The 19,301-nt window shown below is 37.8% G+C and overlaps 1 long non-coding RNA gene and 1 pseudogene across 2 annotated transcripts; both read right to left on the bottom strand.

The window, feature by feature from the left end:
* Positions 1 to 10,530: 10,530 nt before the first annotated feature.
* On the bottom strand, positions 10,531 to 11,508 carry LOC149923744 (uncharacterized). Its single transcript, XR_016477029.1, has 4 exons — positions 11,173 to 11,508; positions 11,065 to 11,089; positions 10,706 to 10,818; positions 10,531 to 10,620 (listed from the first exon to the last, which is right to left on the bottom strand). It is a non-coding gene; the product is annotated as an uncharacterized LOC149923744 (long non-coding RNA).
* A 2,710-nt stretch (positions 11,509 to 14,218) lies between these two features.
* Positions 14,219 to 16,186, bottom strand: LOC149923743 (chitin deacetylase 1-like; annotated as a pseudogene). The gene is made up of 4 exons (XR_016477107.1): positions 16,138 to 16,186; positions 15,778 to 15,987; positions 15,211 to 15,538; positions 14,219 to 15,109 (listed from the first exon to the last, which is right to left on the bottom strand). The product of XR_016477107.1 is annotated as a chitin deacetylase 1-like (transcript).
* Positions 16,187 to 19,301: the final 3,115 nt, after the last annotated feature.

Here is a 19,301-nt window from a genome sequence, read left to right as displayed (position 1 = left end):
CACATGGCCTCAACAGCTTTTGTATTGGTTTGCCCACCCGCGTATTCTGAGTATGGGCGGTGACCCCTCTTTAACATATGATGGTAAATTATATATCAAACAATAGGAAATCACATGGGCTCAACAGCTTTTGTATTGCTTTGCCCACCCGCGTACCCTGAGGGTGGGTGGCGCCCAAGTTTTATTCCTTCAACTTAGGATGGTATTTTATATATCTAACGATAGGAAATCACATGGCCTCAACAGCTTTTGTATTGGTTTGCCCACCCGCGTATTCTGAGTATGGGCGGTGACCCCTCTTTAACATATGATGGTAAATTATATATCAAACAATAGGAAATCACATGGGATCAACAGCTTTTGTATTGCTTTGCCCACCCGCGTACCCTGAGGGTGGGTGGCGCCCAAGTTTTATTCCTTCAACTTAGGATGGTATTTTATATATCTAACGATAGGAAATCACATGGCCTCAACAGCTTTTGTATTGGTTTGCCCACCCGCGTATTCTGAGTATGGGCGGTGACCCCTCTTTAACATATGATGGTAAATTATATATCAAACAATAGGAAATCACATGGGATCAACAGCTTTTGTATTGCTTTGCCCACCCGCGTACCCTGAGGGTGGGTGGCGCCCAAGTTTTATTCCTTCAACTTAGGATGGTATTTTATATATCTAACGATAGGAAATCACATGGCCTCAACAGCTTTTGTATTGGTTTGCCCACCCGCGTATTCTGAGTATGGGCGGTGACCCCTCTTTAACATATGATGGTAAATTATATATCAAACAATAGGAAATCACATGGGCTCAACAGCTTTTGTATTGCTTTGCCCACCCGCGTACCCTGAGGGTGGGTGGCGCCCAAGTTTTATTCCTTCAACTTAGGATGGTATTTTATATATCTAACGATAGGAAATCACATGGCCTCAACAGCTTTTGTATTGGTTTGCCCACCCGCGTATTCTGAGTATGGGCGGTGACCCCTCTTTAACATATGATGGTAAATTATATATCAAACAATAGGAAATCACATGGGATCAACAGCTTTTGTATTGCTTTGCCCACCCGCGTACCCTGAGGGTGGGTGGCGCCCAAGTTTTATTCCTTCAACTTAGGATGGTATTTTATATATCTAACGATAGGAAATCACATGGCCTCAACAGCTTTTGTATTGGTTTGCCCACCCGCGTATTCTGAGTATGGGCGGTGACCCCTCTTTAACATATGATGGTAAATTATATATCAAACAATAGGAAATCACATGGGCTCAACAGCTTTTGTATTGCTTTGCCCACCCGCGTACCCTGAGGGTGGGTGGCGCCCAAGTTTTATTCCTTCAACTTAGGATGGTATTTTATATATCTAACGATAGGAAATCACATGGCCTCAACAGCTTTTGTATTGGTTTGCCCACCCGCGTATTCTGAGTATGGGCGGTGACCCCTCTTTAACATATGATGGTAAATTATATATCAAACAATAGGAAATCACATGGGCTCAACAGCTTTTGTATTGCTTTGCCCACCCGCGTACCCTGAGGGTGGGTGGCGCCCAAGTTTTATTCCTTCAACTTAGGATGGTATTTTATATATCTAACGATAGGAAATCACATGGCCTCAACAGCTTTTGTATTGGTTTGCCCACCCGCGTATTCTGAGTATGGGCGGTGACCCCTCTTTAACATATGATGGTAAATTATATATCAAACAATAGGAAATCACATGGGATCAACAGCTTTTGTATTGCTTTGCCCACCCGCGTACCCTGAGGGTGGGTGGCGCCCAAGTTTTATTCCTTCAACTTAGGATGGTATTTTATATATCTAACGATAGGAAATCACATGGCCTCAACAGCTTTTGTATTGGTTTGCCCACCCGCGTATTCTGAGTATGGGCGGTGACCCCTCTTTAACATATGATGGTAAATTATATATCAAACAATAGGAAATCACATGGGATCAACAGCTTTTGTATTGCTTTGCCCACCCGCGTACCCTAAGGGTGGGTGGCGCCCAAGTTTTATTCCTTCAACTTAGGATGGTATTTTATATATCTAACGATAGGAAATCACATGGCCTCAACAGCTTTTGTATTGGTTTGCCCACCCGCGTATTCTGAGTATGGGCGGTGACCCCTCTTTAACATATGATGGTAAATTATATATCAAACAATAGGAAATCACATGGGCTCAACAGCTTTTGTATTGCTTTGCCCACCCGCGTACCCTGAGGGTGGGTGGCGCCCAAGTTTTATTCCTTCAACTTAGGATGGTATTTTATATATCTAACGATAGGAAATCACATGGCCTCAACAGCTTTTGTATTGGTTTGCCCACCCGCGTATTCTGAGTATGGGCGGTGACCCCTCTTTAACATATGATGGTAAATTATATATCAAACAATAGGAAATCACATGGGATCAACAGCTTTTGTATTGCTTTGCCCACCCGCGTACCCTGAGGGTGGGTGGCGCCCAAGTTTTATTCCTTCAACTTAGGATGGTATTTTATATATCTAACGATAGGAAATCACATGGCCTCAACAGCTTTTGTATTGGTTTGCCCACCCGCGTATTCTGAGTATGGGCGGTGACCCCTCTTTAACATATGATGGTAAATTATATATCAAACAATAGGAAATCACATGGGCTCAACAGCTTTTGTATTGCTTTGCCCACCCGCGTACCCTGAGGGTGGGTGGCGCCCAAGTTTTATTCCTTCAACTTAGGATGGTATTTTATATATCTAACGATAGGAAATCACATGGCCTCAACAGCTTTTGTATTGGTTTGCCCACCCGCGTATTCTGAGTTTGGGCGGTGACCCCTCTTTAACATATGATGGTAAATTATATATCAAACAATAGGAAATCACATGGGATCAACAGCTTTTATGTCAGTTTTCCCACCCCGGTCTCCTGATGGTGGGCGGCATCCACTCTTTAACTTAGGATGTCAATTTATATATCAAACGATAAGAAATCACGTAGACTCAATAGCTTTTGTATTAGTTTGTCTGCCTGCGCCTACTGGCCCAAAACGGGTTAGAGTGTGCAATAACTGGTGGCTTTACCGGGGAGTCGGGGTCCGGCTCTTCTAACCCATAAGGGCGGTGACGCACTGGGAGATGTTAGCTCTGATTAAATGGTCCTATCTCCACCTCCGACTTCGGTCAGGTTTGGGCTGGATACTGTGCTTCGGTGCAGGCTAACGGGGAGGGGCCAGGCAACCTGGCCGCTTCGGCGGATTGAGTAGCCGGCTGTGGGGCTGCGGGCCTCCGTATGAGGGCACGGCGGACCCATCTCCCGGCCTTTTGGGGTTCCACCGGGATATCCGGTGCCAGCTGTGCCGGGTTATGCGGGCTGCTGTGTGCCCGCCGTTCCCCTTTAGGAGCTCTTTCCAAAGGGCTTGGCTCCCTGCCTTTCTAGGTGGGGTGTCGGCCGACGTTGCTAGAGCATCCGTTCTCTATCCCACTGCTGTGTGCGAAGTGGCGAGCTGGTCGTCCCATTGTTGCACCTTCTGCTGGGTTGAGCGGCTTGCGTCAAGGGTGCGACCATCAGTAGTGGGGTTCTGCTACCCATGCTGGGTTTGTCACCTGTCCGGGCTTGTGGACGCTGGCATAGGGCATTCTGATGAGACCACCGGTGTAGTAGGCTTTTTGATTCGCTTGGAGCACCGGTATATAAATTTCTGACCACATGCCTGTGTCTACTAAGGGTGTATGGGTTTGCCCACTCGAATACACTAATGTGGAACTAATATTATGGCCTGGGCCGACTTGTTCTTATTTTAAATGATTTTTGTGATAAATGTAGGATGGTAAATAAGCAAAATACTTGTCCCAAATCCACGGGTTTAAAAAGAAACTTAGATCATGAAAATATCCTTAACCCCAAACATACTTCAACACCTATAGGTCCCTCCTACAACTCCTAAAAGGTACGTCTCTAAAATATTCATATAAAAACAGGACATAAGCCGAATTATCTGAAACAAACAAACGTTGGTAGTCCTGCTGAACTAGCTCTATAGTCTGTGGGCCGATTTTATAGAATGCTCTATTCTCTAATCATCCTCCCATACTTTTAACTGAAACGGCGTCTGCTTATCGGTCGTAGTCACGTGTCTGTCAATAAGGTCTTTTATGTCTGTGAGGCTTAAGATGAAGTTCGTCAAAAATGGAAATTTTGGTCTGATAAGAAAAATAATATTATTAAAGGAAATATCAAAAGCATTGTGATTCACCTTAAGTAAATAAATTACCAACGAAGATTTCTTAAGTCAGTTAAATATATTTCTAAACGAGGAAGAGTTCTAAGATTTAAAAGTTTACTAAGATTTCCTATTACAATGGCGTGAAACACTAAGGCTTAGTAACTGTGATATTAGGTGGGTCAGTCTTGTGAACATATCATTCTTCGATGCTATTGTTCGTAACGAATGTATTGCGCTGTATGAGAAGGCTTACAATGAAAAAAATATTCTGAAAAGAACGACTTTAATCTCAGAGCTACATGGAGGGGAATGATTATGGAAGATATGTAAACTTGCGTTTCTTTACACGAAGTTGAACATGATGATGATCCAGTTATCATAGACTTAGAAACCTTTCAAAGGCGGTCAATGCATAAATAAATTTGGTTATCTTATATGCAGGTTTCTAACGGGGGATTATCAGAGGTAAATATTATTTCTGGGATATTTCATATTATTTTGCAGCCAGAGCTCATAGAATTAACTTGGATTTCTAGGACAAATTGAATATTTTCACAATACTAATAATAACAATCGCTAATGGAGATCTTTCCACGCTTATATCTAATAATCAGCGTAAAGAAGTCAGAGCCCTTGAACACTACTAATCAGCCAATAATAAAAAATAGTGTAATAACTATAGAGTAATTTCACCTCGTAGCTTCGGCTATGGCCGCCATTTTGTGCGGGCTTTTTTCTCTATGCGAAAAAGCATGGATGACATCTTGTCACGTGAGACAGAAATCACTGAATTGTGGATTCCCGCCTGCTACAGCTAGGAGGCGCTTCATTAAAAAGAATTATCTTATTATTAAAAACTCTTGTGGCGAAGAAAATCTAATCAGTTTAATGATGCTAGGAATTATTTATCACTCATCGATCCATTTCCTATCTATGACAGCAGCGGAAAATAAAATTATTCCCAATAGTCTTCAGCTGAAGGACAAAGGCTTCCTCTTCTTTCTTAAAAAGGATTTCGAACCATTTTTGTTAATGTTAGATCAGAAGATTAAGGAACAATTACAAAATTACAAAGAGATAATCTCAGATAATTTGGATCTGAAATTACAAGCGTATGTTTTTGAAACTTATGTCGTAGATTAAACTTACGTTAATAGACAATTTTAAATTTATAGGTGGATTGTTTCACAATTAAAACAGACAAGGAACTCGAAAAAGAATTTCTAAAAATTGCAAAGATCTAAGCCGTGGAAACGTTTATTGTTTATCAATTGAAAAAATTATTAATCTCAAAAATTATTAATGCAAGATTCAAAGATTTCATGTTTTTATCCTTTTCAGAAAAAGTTCCATAGGGAAGATTTCTTCTTCATAACAAACTAGGAATTACGTGAAAAAAATACGAAGATCTGCAGCTGCCATAAAGAAATTAAAATCTCAAAAGCCAAACATTGCTCCCAAACCTGTTTCAACCAAAACTATTGTAACTACCACCAAATGAACCTTAAATATTAAAACTTCCAAATATGTTAAATTAATCACCAAAATTAAAACCGCATAATCTACCTCAAATATTAAATCTAGCAAAAGCTTTAAATCAACAACCGTTGATAAAACCAAATATCAACTAACATCAAGCCCTTTAATTAACCGAATAACACAAATCAAACCTAATGCAATTCCCAAACATGGGAAAAATAAAAATAAATTAAAAATAGACAGTCTTTTCACTCGTTTAAGCTTATAATCTGCAACACTGATTTTTCACCCTCTATAGTCATCTTTAGTGAACTTTTCACTTTGCACATCTATTTTAATTATAGCATTTATCGTGGCATATAATAAGTAGCCACTGAAAATTTTCCCCACGTTGAATCTTTAAACTGTCCGAAAACCTTTCTATCGCACTACAGTCAATCCTCTCAGGAATGATGCATGCCGGGGCCCCTTTAACACATTGGAGTCGGCCAAAGCCCTCAAATGGCCATACCGGTTGACCTTTGGTTTTACAGTCGAAATATCCTTGAAGAGTTAGGGTCTGTGGAGCTTTAAAGGTCCACTGTCTGCCGTCTAAAATTGTTCCTGTTTCATACTAGAAAATGTCGTCGGGCCACAGTCGGCCCAAATTCAAACGCGACTCTTTACCGACAGTCGGCCCAAATTCAAAACGCGACTCTTTACCGACAGTCGGCCCAAATTCAAAACGCGACTCTTTAACGACAGTCGGCCCAAATTCAAAACGCGACTCTTTAACGACAGTCGGTCCAAATTCAAAACGCGACTCTTTACCGACAGTCGGCCCAAATTCAAAACGCGACTCTTTACCGACAGTCGGCCCAAATTCAAAACGCGACTCTTTAACGACAGTCGGCCCAAATTCAAAACGCGACTCTATACCGACTATAAAAGTGATGGTTAACCGACTCCGAAACGTGGTCGGGCTAACTGCATAAACCCGCGTATTTCTGATTCAAACTGTCTATAATATTGATTAAATATCATATAATACATGAATTACAAAAGAAACAGAACAGTTAAATTTCAACTGAGGTCCGTTTTATTTCTAGTTGGCGTATCATATACATAAAAGTATATATTTCCTACGATTACATGAATTACATAAATTGATAGAGACAATGACATCTTTAATTTTATTGATAAATTAAATTTAAAAATGCTCTAAATTTTGTAAACAACTTTAAGGTATTAAACTACTTAATACCATTTATATTAATAAACGTATAAACATAGGTCTATCATAAGTGCCCCATAAGTATGATTCCGCCATAAGGTCCCATATTACCGGCACGGTACTAGTATGGAGAATTTTAAATTCAAAAAAGAACTCCGGGAGGTCACTTGTTTTTACCGGAAGTTGCCTTGAAAGTTTCAGCTCTCAATTAAAAGCGGCTGTCTAGTGAAAGCTGCTCCTTACTTTTTGAGTAAATTTATTAAAATGTCTCCAAATTTTAATAAAGGTCCTGTGATTAGTAAAGAAAAGGAAAGTAAAACTACTCATTGTCATCTCTACCTGGGGGATACAGATAAATTACAAGAAGAAAACCAATTTGGTTTCTTTAATTTGGAAACTCCCATTAAAGGGGAACGGTCAAGCTTTAACCAGTTAGATTGCCCTATAGCCCGTTAAAAACTAAAATGTATGGCGAAATCCGCATACAAAAATATTAAGTGATTAATTTTTAATAAAATAAAGAAATTTCGGGAAATTTAAAAGCACGTGTCCGCTGTGACACCTGGTCAGAAATCGGTGAGATAGAAAAACAACACAAAAGCGCGCACTACTGAAGACGCGAAAGATTTGTTTTGCACAGGCAGCGCTTTCCAGTTATACGAGACCTAAGCCTAAATTGCGCGATTTTAAAAGTTAGGATAGTTCGGAAACCGCTCACTAAGGTGCTGCTGGCGCTGGCGATACACCTTAAGATGGCGGCGAAAATTCAAACCCAAATATTTGGCGTTATTTTGCGTTTCAACTTTTTAGTCCAAAAACTATTTTTTCAAGACAAAATAAGGTACGTGTATATTGAACGTCTTGTTGATCTTCGGATATGCATATATGGCGATATTTGGAAGAGCTTGGCCATTCCCCTTTAAGCCTTGCCCTAAGTGCGCTATCACGTTTAATAAAAATACACAAAAAATGTCTTCTGTTTTCAAAAATGATGCTTCAACCCAGTGCTTTATTATTTATAACAAGGCAGACAATAATGATGAGCAAAAATCTAAACCTAAAACTGTGAGTATATTTACGCTGTTAAACTTAAAACTATTATTGTAGCAAATCCTGAAATGGAGCTGGGGGTTCACTACACTTGGATATTCCGGTCTCGAAGAAATTGCCCTCGCTGGCGGAAAACCCTGTGCTAATGGCGCTCTATCGGCAAAGATAGGCGTAACAATGTCTGGGCATGCGCGAAAAACAGGCACACTTTTTTCTACGTAATTTACGCCACCCGTTAATATATCTACTTTCAAATTGGATGTCAAAACTAGCTCGAAAAATAAACGCCTTGCGTCCCTACTTTCTGAATATATTTGTGCCCCGTTTTTCACGCTTGTGCTGATATAGCTTGGCATTTTCTCGCCGCTAGAGCGCCATTAGCATAGGTTTCCAGGTTTTTGTTAAACCGGAATATCCCTATACGTTAATTAATCCAAGCTCTAGCTCTACATGAGATTTTAAATGACTAGTCTTAATTTGCGATTGAATATCTTTGATAGCGATTAGAAGATAGTCTAACAATAATACTAAATACTTCTCGTGAATTTTGTTTTTTACTAATTTTGTATGGTTTAGCTGCACTTCTTTGCCTTCCTTTTCGTTTAAATATACTTTTAATTTACCTAAATACCGCCCAGCTTCATTCTCCGCCGCCATTTTTAAAATTATTTCCTTAGACTTTAGGCTGTGGGGCATGCGCAATGAGTATATCGACTCACTATCGTTTCGTGGTACCTTGAGAGGCCGACGAGATTTCGGTACCTAAACCCTTTATTTGGGTCAGTTTCTATGCAAATAAATTTCCTTTGTTTCATACTCATGGGGCCCTTAAGATAGACTTATGGTAGGGCTGTGTGAGTAGTGGTTTTAGGCAATCGAGTCGGGTATCAACTACCAATTTTTTTTCATCGATTATTCGAGTCGAGTAATATTGAAGTCGAGTCGAGTACTTGATTAAGGGGAAACTTTCACTTATTCGAGTCGAGTAACTAAAAAAACCTCGAGTAATATTTTTAACGAGTCGGGTGATCGAGTACTTGATTGGGAGCTGGTTTTATTCAAGTAATTAGGAAATTAAATTTAAAACGAGTATAAAGTAACTTTCAATGCTGAAAAATATTCCTTTCATTTAAATGAACCACAGTTTCCACAACTTTGTAGGTTACACATGAACACCTTGAAACTAAATACCATATGTAATTCAAAGTAGGTCCCAGGTTTGCCATGAAATAAAGGCTTTTTTGGGGTGAAGTTGTTCTGAAGTTCGGAAATGAATCCAATACATCATCCAATACCGTTGAGGTTAACGGTAATAGTTAGTGTAGGGGGCTGTTGGCTCGCGTGGCTTGCAGGGCTTGCCACCACCCTCCTACGCATTGTAACCCGGCCACCTGAATTAAAGGCTTTAAAAATCGCTCGATGACTTAGGCCTAGGATGGTGCCTTGGGTATTAGCCTAGCTGATTATTACTTATCTAGCCATGTTTCGAAAAAACTGTACCCATTTTTGATAGAAAATAAAACCGGGTGGTTTGGTGAATCTACTCTTACACGTTGAAGAATGCCTTTCTTCAAATTTTCGAGCAATTTAATTTACTATATGATATTTAAGCAAGTTTTTATCTAAAACGAAACTAATTTGATAGTTATTTATCTCGAGAATTATCAGATGACACGTTAGGCCTTGGTTTTGGAAATAAAAATGCCTTTTCTTTTACTATTGTTTATGAATAAACAGGTACCCAAATCTTCAAATCCACAATCTTCGAATGGTATTTTTAATGATCGATTCCACTAAACTATGCGTATATGCTAATTTCTCCAACGTGTCCCATTTAAACAAAAAATACATTAATTATTTATTTTATCTAAAAAGAGAGGGGGCGCTATTTTTAATTGTTTCGGGAGGTCACGCGCTCGTGTTGGAAATAAAAGCAGACGAAGTTTCTCTATAAAGTAGGCGACGATGGTAGTATAGGCTATCCCTCAATGTTCTTATTACATTAATTAGTTCTTGATTTAACGTGTCAAATATTCCTGAATTTTGTTCTACAACGAACATTTAAAGTGTCCCACATTCGAACCTGAAACGTGTTCCAGACAACATTTTAAAAGTGTTTTTATACGATCTCAACGCGATATAACTGGGCTTACATGTGAAATTACTTTCTCATTATAGCATATAACCAGAAGAAAATAGGGGGAAGTACGTTTCTATTTATCTTCTGATATAACTCGTATCGGGTTTTAATAAAAGTCGGATATTTTTATACTGTTATAAATTTTTAAATCTCGGTTTTTCGCTGCTAATTAAAAATATTTCGGATTTTATGGTCGCTAAATGAATGTCCGAGATATTGTTTTTTTATTTTAGTAGAAATTTAGTCAACAATTAGTTAAGTATTTGATAGCCTATATTTATTTGGCTTGTCCATATTGCAGAAAATTTAGAGAAAACCCGTAACATTATCAGAAAAAAAACCATAAATGGTGGAATTGCTAACTAGGTAAATAATAACTTTAATAACATAAACGACATATAAACAAGTTATTTCATTTACGTTATATTCCGTAGATATCGAAACAAGTATCGCATTATATCACCAGATTCGTCAACGAGACTAATATCATTTCTCATAATGCGATCCCAATCAAAGGAATCGAGCTGAAAAGATGAAGCGGAATATATACCAAATGAAACATTTTTTAACTTATTCCGTCTATATTAAAAAAAGATTTATTACACTCACTCCGATTTTAAAATGGTGGTCGGGTTCCGTATCGTTCATTTTAACGACTTGAATATCGTGCAAATCGTAGATGGTCCTTTGGTTCCGTTTCTAGCTTGAGTAGAAAGCACCCCCTTTAAAAATAAACTAAGTTAGGACAACTTGGTTTATGTTAGGCCATTATTTTCTGATTTCAACTCGTTAAGGCTAAGAAAGGCTAGGGGCAGTAACTTTAGTAATCAGGTGTACAAATGGTACGTAAGAAAATCTCTTTAAATCAACGATGAATTGTGAGAAATGACTGGAATTAGTGGAAATAAACGATTCATTTTCTAAAATCAGAAATTAAGTGTACACAGATTTTTGGAGTGACTACCTACTCGTGTACGCGTAGATTTCAATACCCTGAAAGTAGATAATTTTTCAATAATTTATTTTAAAAATTCGATTAAAAATTTGCAATTTATTTATTTTAACAGTATCAATACTTTGTTATGAAGTTTCCAATCCATAAAACTGAATCCTAAAATAAAATAATACTCACATTGTCATTGCGTACAAGAATCTGTGGTCAGACTGAAAACGTTTCGAGATAATCCCCCTTTAAGTCAAAGCTAGATCTTAATAGGGGTTATAACACTCAAATCCTATTCCTATGCACCTCGTTTAGGGTCAATAGGGTAAGTATGCCCCCTTTACAATTATTGTTATTGTTTTATCTTCTAGTTGTAAAGGCTAGGTTAAAGTTCCGGAACCTTCCCTTAATCTTAAAGATTTTGCGAGGGATTTTGTTTACTTAGCCATAGAGTAGTATAAGAGATCTAGCTTAAATTCTAGCTTAAGAGGGTCAAACAAATATCTACAAAAATCAATCTAAGGATATATTGCAGAGTTAAATCCATTTGTGTATGCCACCGTGTGAAACTGATTGAAATATGTTGATTCGGTGTTTATGGTATGTTTAATTTGCGCAATGTAAACTTTTAAAATTTCAGCGCCAATAATAGTTAACTGAAAAGAAAACAAATTCTGAAGAAAGCCAACATTTTATTGTACATTAACTGTTTTTTTATTTTAAATTAATTTTAATTTCGATTATTGGTTTGTTGCTATCTATTTGTTTTGTAGAAAATTAAACGAGTCTATTGTTGACCCCACAAAATCATTTTTTATATATAGTGGTTTATTAATTTATTCGGATTCTAAAAATTGCTTACCTAAATCAACCAAACTGTTTACCTAAATCAACCAAACTGTTTACCTAAATCATCCAAACTGTTTACCAAAATCAACCAAACTGTTTACCAAAGTCAACCAACCTGTTTACCTAAATCAACCAAACTCTTTACCAAAGTCAACCAAACTGTTTACCAAAAACAACCAAACTGTTTACCAAAGTCAACCAAACTGTTTAAATAAATCAACCAAACTGTTTACCAAAAACAACCAAACCTTTTACCAAAGTCAACCAAAATGTTTATCAAAAATAATAAATATTTTAAATTTACACATTTGTAATCGAAATATTTTAAATAAATAATTTTTATAATTATAATTAATTAAAAATATCTTTTTAAAGGGAATATAACCTGCAAAGCAATCTTTATGGAAGACCCCTTCAATTTTTCAAATTTCGCTGTACAGTGGCGCCAAACATTTTTAAAGCGAAAGGCAAGAGCGGTCAGAGCTGCAAGCGTTGGTGTTCCACACCAAGTACCTGAGGTTATATTCCCTTTAAGTTAAGCTCTTTCTCAATATTTTGGGCCTCTTAGAAATTTCAAATACCACTCATAGCGAATTTGCTGCTTTAGTCCGAAAGAAAAAATCATTTTAAAACATCCGGATAGTTCAAAGAACTCTACTTCACTATTTTACCCTGTTATACCCTTTACAGACGAGGCTTATATACCCGGGTTTAGATCCCGTTTTTGAAACCAGAGCTTATTTAGCTATACTGAAATGTGCTATAAAAATTTAACTTTGGTTTATACTGAACCCAGTTTTATTAGCCTCGTCTGAATAGCGTATTACGTTGGCTCAATGTAGTTTTAAATGTATAACAATATTAAAATATAATTTATGTCACCTATCACTTACATTGTTAGTGAATACGCTGTTGATTGGCAATAGTGTCCTTTTCTTAAATTCGAATCCTTGATACTAATATGAAACCCTGAAATGTGCGTTTTCTAAATATAATTTATAAAATTGATGTTTCTTTACAAACTCGCGCGATACGGTCGTAATTGTTGTTTGACAAATATTAATCGTCCGCGGTTTTCATGTAAACGATGTAAGTCACGCGATATTTCGCGGGATATAAGCTGGAATAAAACTTATTTGATTAGTTTTATTAATGTTTAATTATATATTTGGTACGTTTATATTTTCCGTTCTTTACGCTATAGTTTTCAAAAATATAGAGCGGTACACAATTAAAGTTTTATCCTTATCTTGCTGAAGTTCATAAATAAAGTTTCCACCGAAGTTCTATATTGTTTGGGACTTCGTACGAAAATACAAATATATTGATCACGAAACTTTCCTTTGGGAAAACAAAGCTCTCGTCTTAAAAATAAGTTGGGAGTTATATGGAACTACAACATAAATTATCCAAGTTAATTTCAAACGTTGCACGAAATTATATTTTTGTGTCATATTACACAAACACGTTTTAAACGTCAAATTATGTTTACCAAATTAAAAAACGAAAGATTTATAATGAGTTCCATTGCCAATTTCAGGACCATAGCCGAAACGTAACATTCTTGAAAATGGCATAATTGTTTCCATAAATCGTTATTCTGAAATTTATAATAATTCGTTGTTTAAAGAACGAAACTTTGAAAGTCGCATTTTCGATCCTACAAGGTGGACTAGTAGGGCTTGGTCCACATTGAATTTATATTACATTCTTAAAAACGTTTTTTAAGAAATAATTTTGCGTGCCTGATATATTTTTGATTATATCATGAGCCTATCATAAGGTCCCCATAAGTAAAGGTCTAGCATAGAGCCCCATGTTTACGGCATTATCCATGCAAGAAGAAAAATAACGTACGACGATAGGGCAGAAGCGACATCTCTTTTTTTCAAAATTTCGACATCTAAAATATTATCTTACTTGGTAGAGCAGCCACGCTCGAGCTGATAAATTCCATGCACACAAAACGCGTCTAAATCTCAAATTTGAAAAAGAAATACCTTCAGAAACACAACTCTTATTTTTAATAGCCAGTTTTAGGTTCTGATGAATCATTTTGCAAAGATAAGTGTTAATATTAAGTTTTAAAGCGATAAAATTGTGAATAAGTCTTGGCTACGGTGTTAAGGGCTCGCGGCGGAGATTTATCCCACGTGGTTCTAAGTTTAAAAACGTTCGCGCAACCTAGCATGTATAAGATTAAAAATGGTGAATAAAGAAAAATCATACTGGATAAAATACGTTTTTTTATTAATGTTTAAGTATGTACAAATTATGAGTTCCAATTAAAGAAGTTTTTAACAAACGTAAAAGTTAAAATCTAGTTCCGATTAATAATTCGATAAGAATTCCTGGTATTCTTCGTCTTCCTCCGTCTTCCCGTTTTGGCCGAGTTCGCGGGGAGCACTTTCCTCGTCAATGACCTCTCCAGGCAATGGCAGGCCTTCTGGGTTACCCAGCCAAGGGTACGTGCGGGGACACGACGAGCAGGTCTGCATGTACCTAGTCTCCTCGACGCCATCTTGCACGAAGGTCTGGATGCAGGTTCTCGGGTTGTTGCAGGAAGTGGGTGGCCACTCGACGCAGGCGAAAGCGGGATGACTGGCGGTGTTGGCACTCGGGTTCTGGGTCCACTCCAGAGCGCGTTTAACGCTAACAAACCAGACGTCCTTGTGGGTGTCTTGGACCTGTCGTACGAACCTCATGAGCGCTTCCACTTTAGACTCGGTCTGGAACCAATTGGAGTGGAAATAGAGACCCAGAGGAGCGCGATTGGTCTTGTAATGACGGTTGAAGTTCTCCATCAAGAAGTCGAAGATGATGTCTTCGTCCGGCTAGAAGACGAACTAGTCGGCCAAGGCGCAGCTGCCTCCGAGACCGTCTTCGGAGAAGAGCATGTTGAGACGGTATTCCCAGACGCCTTCGAAAGAGCGGGTCGGGCACTTCCACCGATGCAACGGTGAGGAATTCTGTAGTCGAAGGTGTACGGCTAGACGCCGACAGTGCGGGAGGCAGGCAGGGAAGAGTAGTACTTGAGACCCATGTCTTTGATCATGGCGGCCATTTCGTTGCCTCCGTTCCTCAGAAAGGGCGACCTCATTCCGACGATGCTCTCCTTGATCAGGTTGGCGTATTTGACCAGCATGGTTCTAAGTCCTTCGAACTGTTCCTTCAACTCGTCCTTGGTAGCCGTTTCCCACCATGATTCGGGTTCACGGGAGCTAGAAAGGGACACGACAATTAAATATGGGCAAGCAAAAAATTACTAATAATTTTATTTTAAAACACCAATTAGTAGTACACGAATCATTTTAAAACTTACTAGATTCCGTTGAGTCCAATTTCGTGTCCAGCGGCGGCCATCTGTTGAATGTTGTAGTAGCTGGAGTAGCTGTGGGAGACGAAGAAGGTGAAACTAGCCGGACATCCGTTGGGATTCTTCTTGGTGATATTGAGGACGTTCTGGTAGTACTCGATGTTCTGGTAATTGAGGGCGCCATCGAAGGAGATGGTGACCATCATGGGGACGTCGTTAGGGGACACGCGACCGGGGATCTTGGTGCCGTCCCGGCTGCAGTGGCATTTGGGCAGGGAACACTGGGTCTCGTCGCAACGGGCGGCCCGCAGAGGGTCGACGGTTACGATTGGAGCTATTGAGAAGCAATTGAGGAAAACATTAAGTTATATATTTGGGAATTAAAGAAGAAAATACAACTAGTATTGAAATTGAATTAAAAGTTCCATTTAAAGATAGGAAACAATATATTTTCACGATTTTGACAATTTTACAGGGAAACATATCTTATATAAAATGGATTTAAACAATGAACAAGTAATAGTAAAGAATCGTTAGGGTAAAAAGTCGCAAAACGCTAGAAAATGTACTTACGAAGGGGCACGGGTCCGCAAGTCAGGTCCTTAGACTTGTGCATGCAGTGTTTCTTGACGTCGTCGAAGTAGAGCCCCGGAGGACAGGCTTGCGAGTACGGGTAGTTCTCGGCACACATGTAGAAGCGCCGGCAGGACTCGGGGTCGGCATACATGCCCTTGGAGCGTGGACATTTTTACGGGGCTGGCTTCAAGCTGGGAGCCGACAACACTGCCATGAAAAACGGTTAGCGTCAAAGTGAAACGCCGAACTAAACACGAGCGAAGTTACGGTCGAAAACATAGTTCGAGACTAGCTAAGCTAACATAACCGCCTACTCGGAATGGATTCAAAGTCAAAATAAATAATTTCTAAACTTACCATAACAGAGCAAGGCGCTGAGACTAAACGGCAATAGCATCTTCGTCTTCATCGTAACGAAGAGAGAGCAAGTGAAATCTTTTTCGATGGGATACGAAGGAACTATGATTAATGCAGTGGTGAGTTCCCAGCTATTTATACTCCGGACGGTAAAGCTGCGAAATATCCCCCCCCCCCCCCCCCGATCATGGCTGATACCCCAAAAGAGTTCCACCCCTCCCCTCTCATCCGGGGTACAAGGGGCGTGTTTCCCCGCTCTAGCCCATCAGCGCCGGGGTAATTTGGGCTTGCAAAGGCTGCAAACAATAAAATTGATAAGTTGGTCCGCGCTAGACAACGCGTGGAATTGAAGCTAATCGCTAATATCTAAAGCCAAACAAAACCTGCTTGATAAGTAAATTGCACTAGTGCCAATAAATTAAACTTTTTCGAATACAAATCTCCTTGTTTATTTAACGTATGATATTTTGTCTATAGAAAAACAAATATATAGCCTCAATCGGTTTTTGATAATATCAATTCAATTAATTAATTCAATTATTTGATTAAATATAGATCCCTATTTTTTATTTAATAGAAATGATTTATTTTCGGAAATTTAGTAAAGCGTTTCTATTTACTGGATTTTGAAAATATCCGGTCAATATAAAAATATGCGTAACTGAAATGGAATTATTCAAACAAATATTTGCTATTATTATGAACTTATATTAAAGCCAGTCGTTGGTTGGCTAAGACTAATATTCCTATTAGTATTACCATGAGTCTATAACTATTACATAAGTGTATTAGTTGATTGAAATAATTACTGATAGCTTAGCTATTTGTAGACTGACGTAGATTTTACCTTAGTTTCAAAAAGATATGCCCTGTAGTAAAAAAATATACGACTTTAACCTACGACTCTATGCGCGCGCTCACTATGACGACGAGGCAAAGAGCGTGCTTTCAGCCTAATAACTTTGTCCTAAGTCGACCAAAAATGAGTGGTCATTGTAAAAACTACTTTTTGTAAAATGTTTACACTAGGCAGCTATGGAACTGATATACTTATGCGAAAAATATTATTAACTTATGGTATCAGTTTTCTTTTTTTGGGCTACGATTTGCTCCTTTTCGCGTGATGTTATTTTATTTTAAGTATATTGTTGGCTCTTGAACTCTCATAGATACACGAACCGGCGCCAAAATTTGTATATTCCAATTTAAAGTATGCTATAAAAAGTACATAATTTTTTATTTTCTGAATTACATCTTGTATTATGGCTTAAGGGGAAACCAGTTGCTTACAACACGAATTATTATTGGATGTGTTTAGTTTTTCATAGAAAAATTCTATTACCATTTATTTGTTTAATTTTTTTTTTAAATTGGCAACCAACCGAGAGGTCCGGACATTTCACAAAATATCTTAGATCTTGATTTTAGGTTTAGAGAGCCATCTCTTGAACAGAACACGAAACATTTTTATTGGTAACAATATTTTAATTAGTTATTAAATACATTATTTTTATAAGTACGTAGTGTTTTGTAAATAATTTGGTTGTTTCTAATTTATATATAATTAATAGTATAAAAGGGTAAATATTATATTTTATAATATTAATACGTCGCGTATAAATTACATTACATTCATATTTTGTAGTAGAAGGAAAGTAAGGGCGAGACATCGATCCCGGGATCGGGATCGTCGGGATCGTCGGGATCCGGGATTTAAGGGTGAAATGGGGGTAAAATCGTCGAAAAGTCAATGTATTTATGATATTTCTCGCGACGTTTTTTTTTTCGTATATCAACATATTGTGTCCAGGCCAACTTGTTCATTTATCTACGCTTATCTCGAAAGATACTTGAACGTATATCTTATCAAGTTTTATCGTACGGAATAAGTTGAAATGATGTAAAAATTGATAACCTAGGCGACGCGTGCGCAGATTACCCCGGGGGACGCGGTTAATTTGAATTTAAGAGTGTTTTGACGTCATGGAATATTCGTTGTTAAAGTAGAATGGAAATATTTTTAAACTTCATTTTAATAACATTATCACGTAAGTGGTACTTAAATATGCTTGGCACTTGAACCAATCTCACGAGTATTTCTTAAAACGAATATCTCGATCGCGTTTTATCGTACGAAATAAGTGGAAATTATGTAAGTTGTATGATACTTGATAACCTAGGCAGGAAGATAGCGCGCGCGTGCGCGGAATACCTGGGAGGCGTGGATTGCGAGGGCGCGCGGTTAATTTGAATTTAAAACATGGATTCCCTCTCCGAAATAATTCATGTACCCAAAATTGGACCGCAAGTTTTTTTTCTTTTTAGGGGAATCTCCATGGGAGTTTAACATTACAATAAAGCTAATAGGTCCAGTTTGGGGTACTTTTGGTCCGAAATGGGGTACATAGGGCCGAAAATGGTGACTTTGGTCGTTTTAAGGGTACTTTTGGTCTAATTTGGTCCATTTTTGGGTACATCAGAAAAGCAGTTGGAAAAACGAAGATCATTATTTTTTTTCCACCCATCTCCAAACACCAAAAATGTATTGCTTTAATTTATTTATCGCTTCCGTAGGTATAAAATAAGATAAAAACCACTTACCTATATTTTAATTACGGTAAATTAAAAATACTTAATTAGTGTACTAAGTTACGTTTAAAAGAACCTTTTGTAACAATTCCAATATGTAAATATAGGTAAAAGGATTGAAAAAATACTTAAAGTAAGTGGTTTTACTGATAAACTCTAAAGGAATTTAACTTTGAAGGGTATCTTAGATTAAGGTTTTTAATTTTATACAAGTTGAAAACGTATTAAGAGTCCTTCAAAGTACTATAAAAGGATTTTATTTACGAACTAAATTCATATTTTCTTCAAACTTTCAATTCGCTTTTATTACTATTTAAATACGGTAAAATATAATTCTTATACACAAATATAGTCAGAAAGATACTATAAAACACTAAAATTAAAATTAAATTAAATTTGTGTGGATAAGATTTGTAAATATCATTTTGAAACTAATAACTTTCATGTGAGCTCTGTTATTGAGATTGTTATTCCAATAAAGCAATTCTTTGGGTAGTGGGGAGGTTTTCCGGGAATTTTCCCGCATACGAGTGCGTTTACCGCGTATATTTCCGTAGTTTTTCCGCGAATGAGCA

This window comes from Leiobunum rupestre, chromosome 10 (assembly GCF_980474605.1).
Source record: "Leiobunum rupestre chromosome 10, qqLeiRupe1.1.hap1, whole genome shotgun sequence".
In the NCBI taxonomy this organism is placed as follows: domain Eukaryota; kingdom Metazoa; phylum Arthropoda; class Arachnida; order Opiliones; family Sclerosomatidae; genus Leiobunum; species Leiobunum rupestre.
The sequence above is the reverse complement of the archived record's forward strand: the minus strand, read 5'-3'. Positions and strand labels throughout refer to the sequence as shown.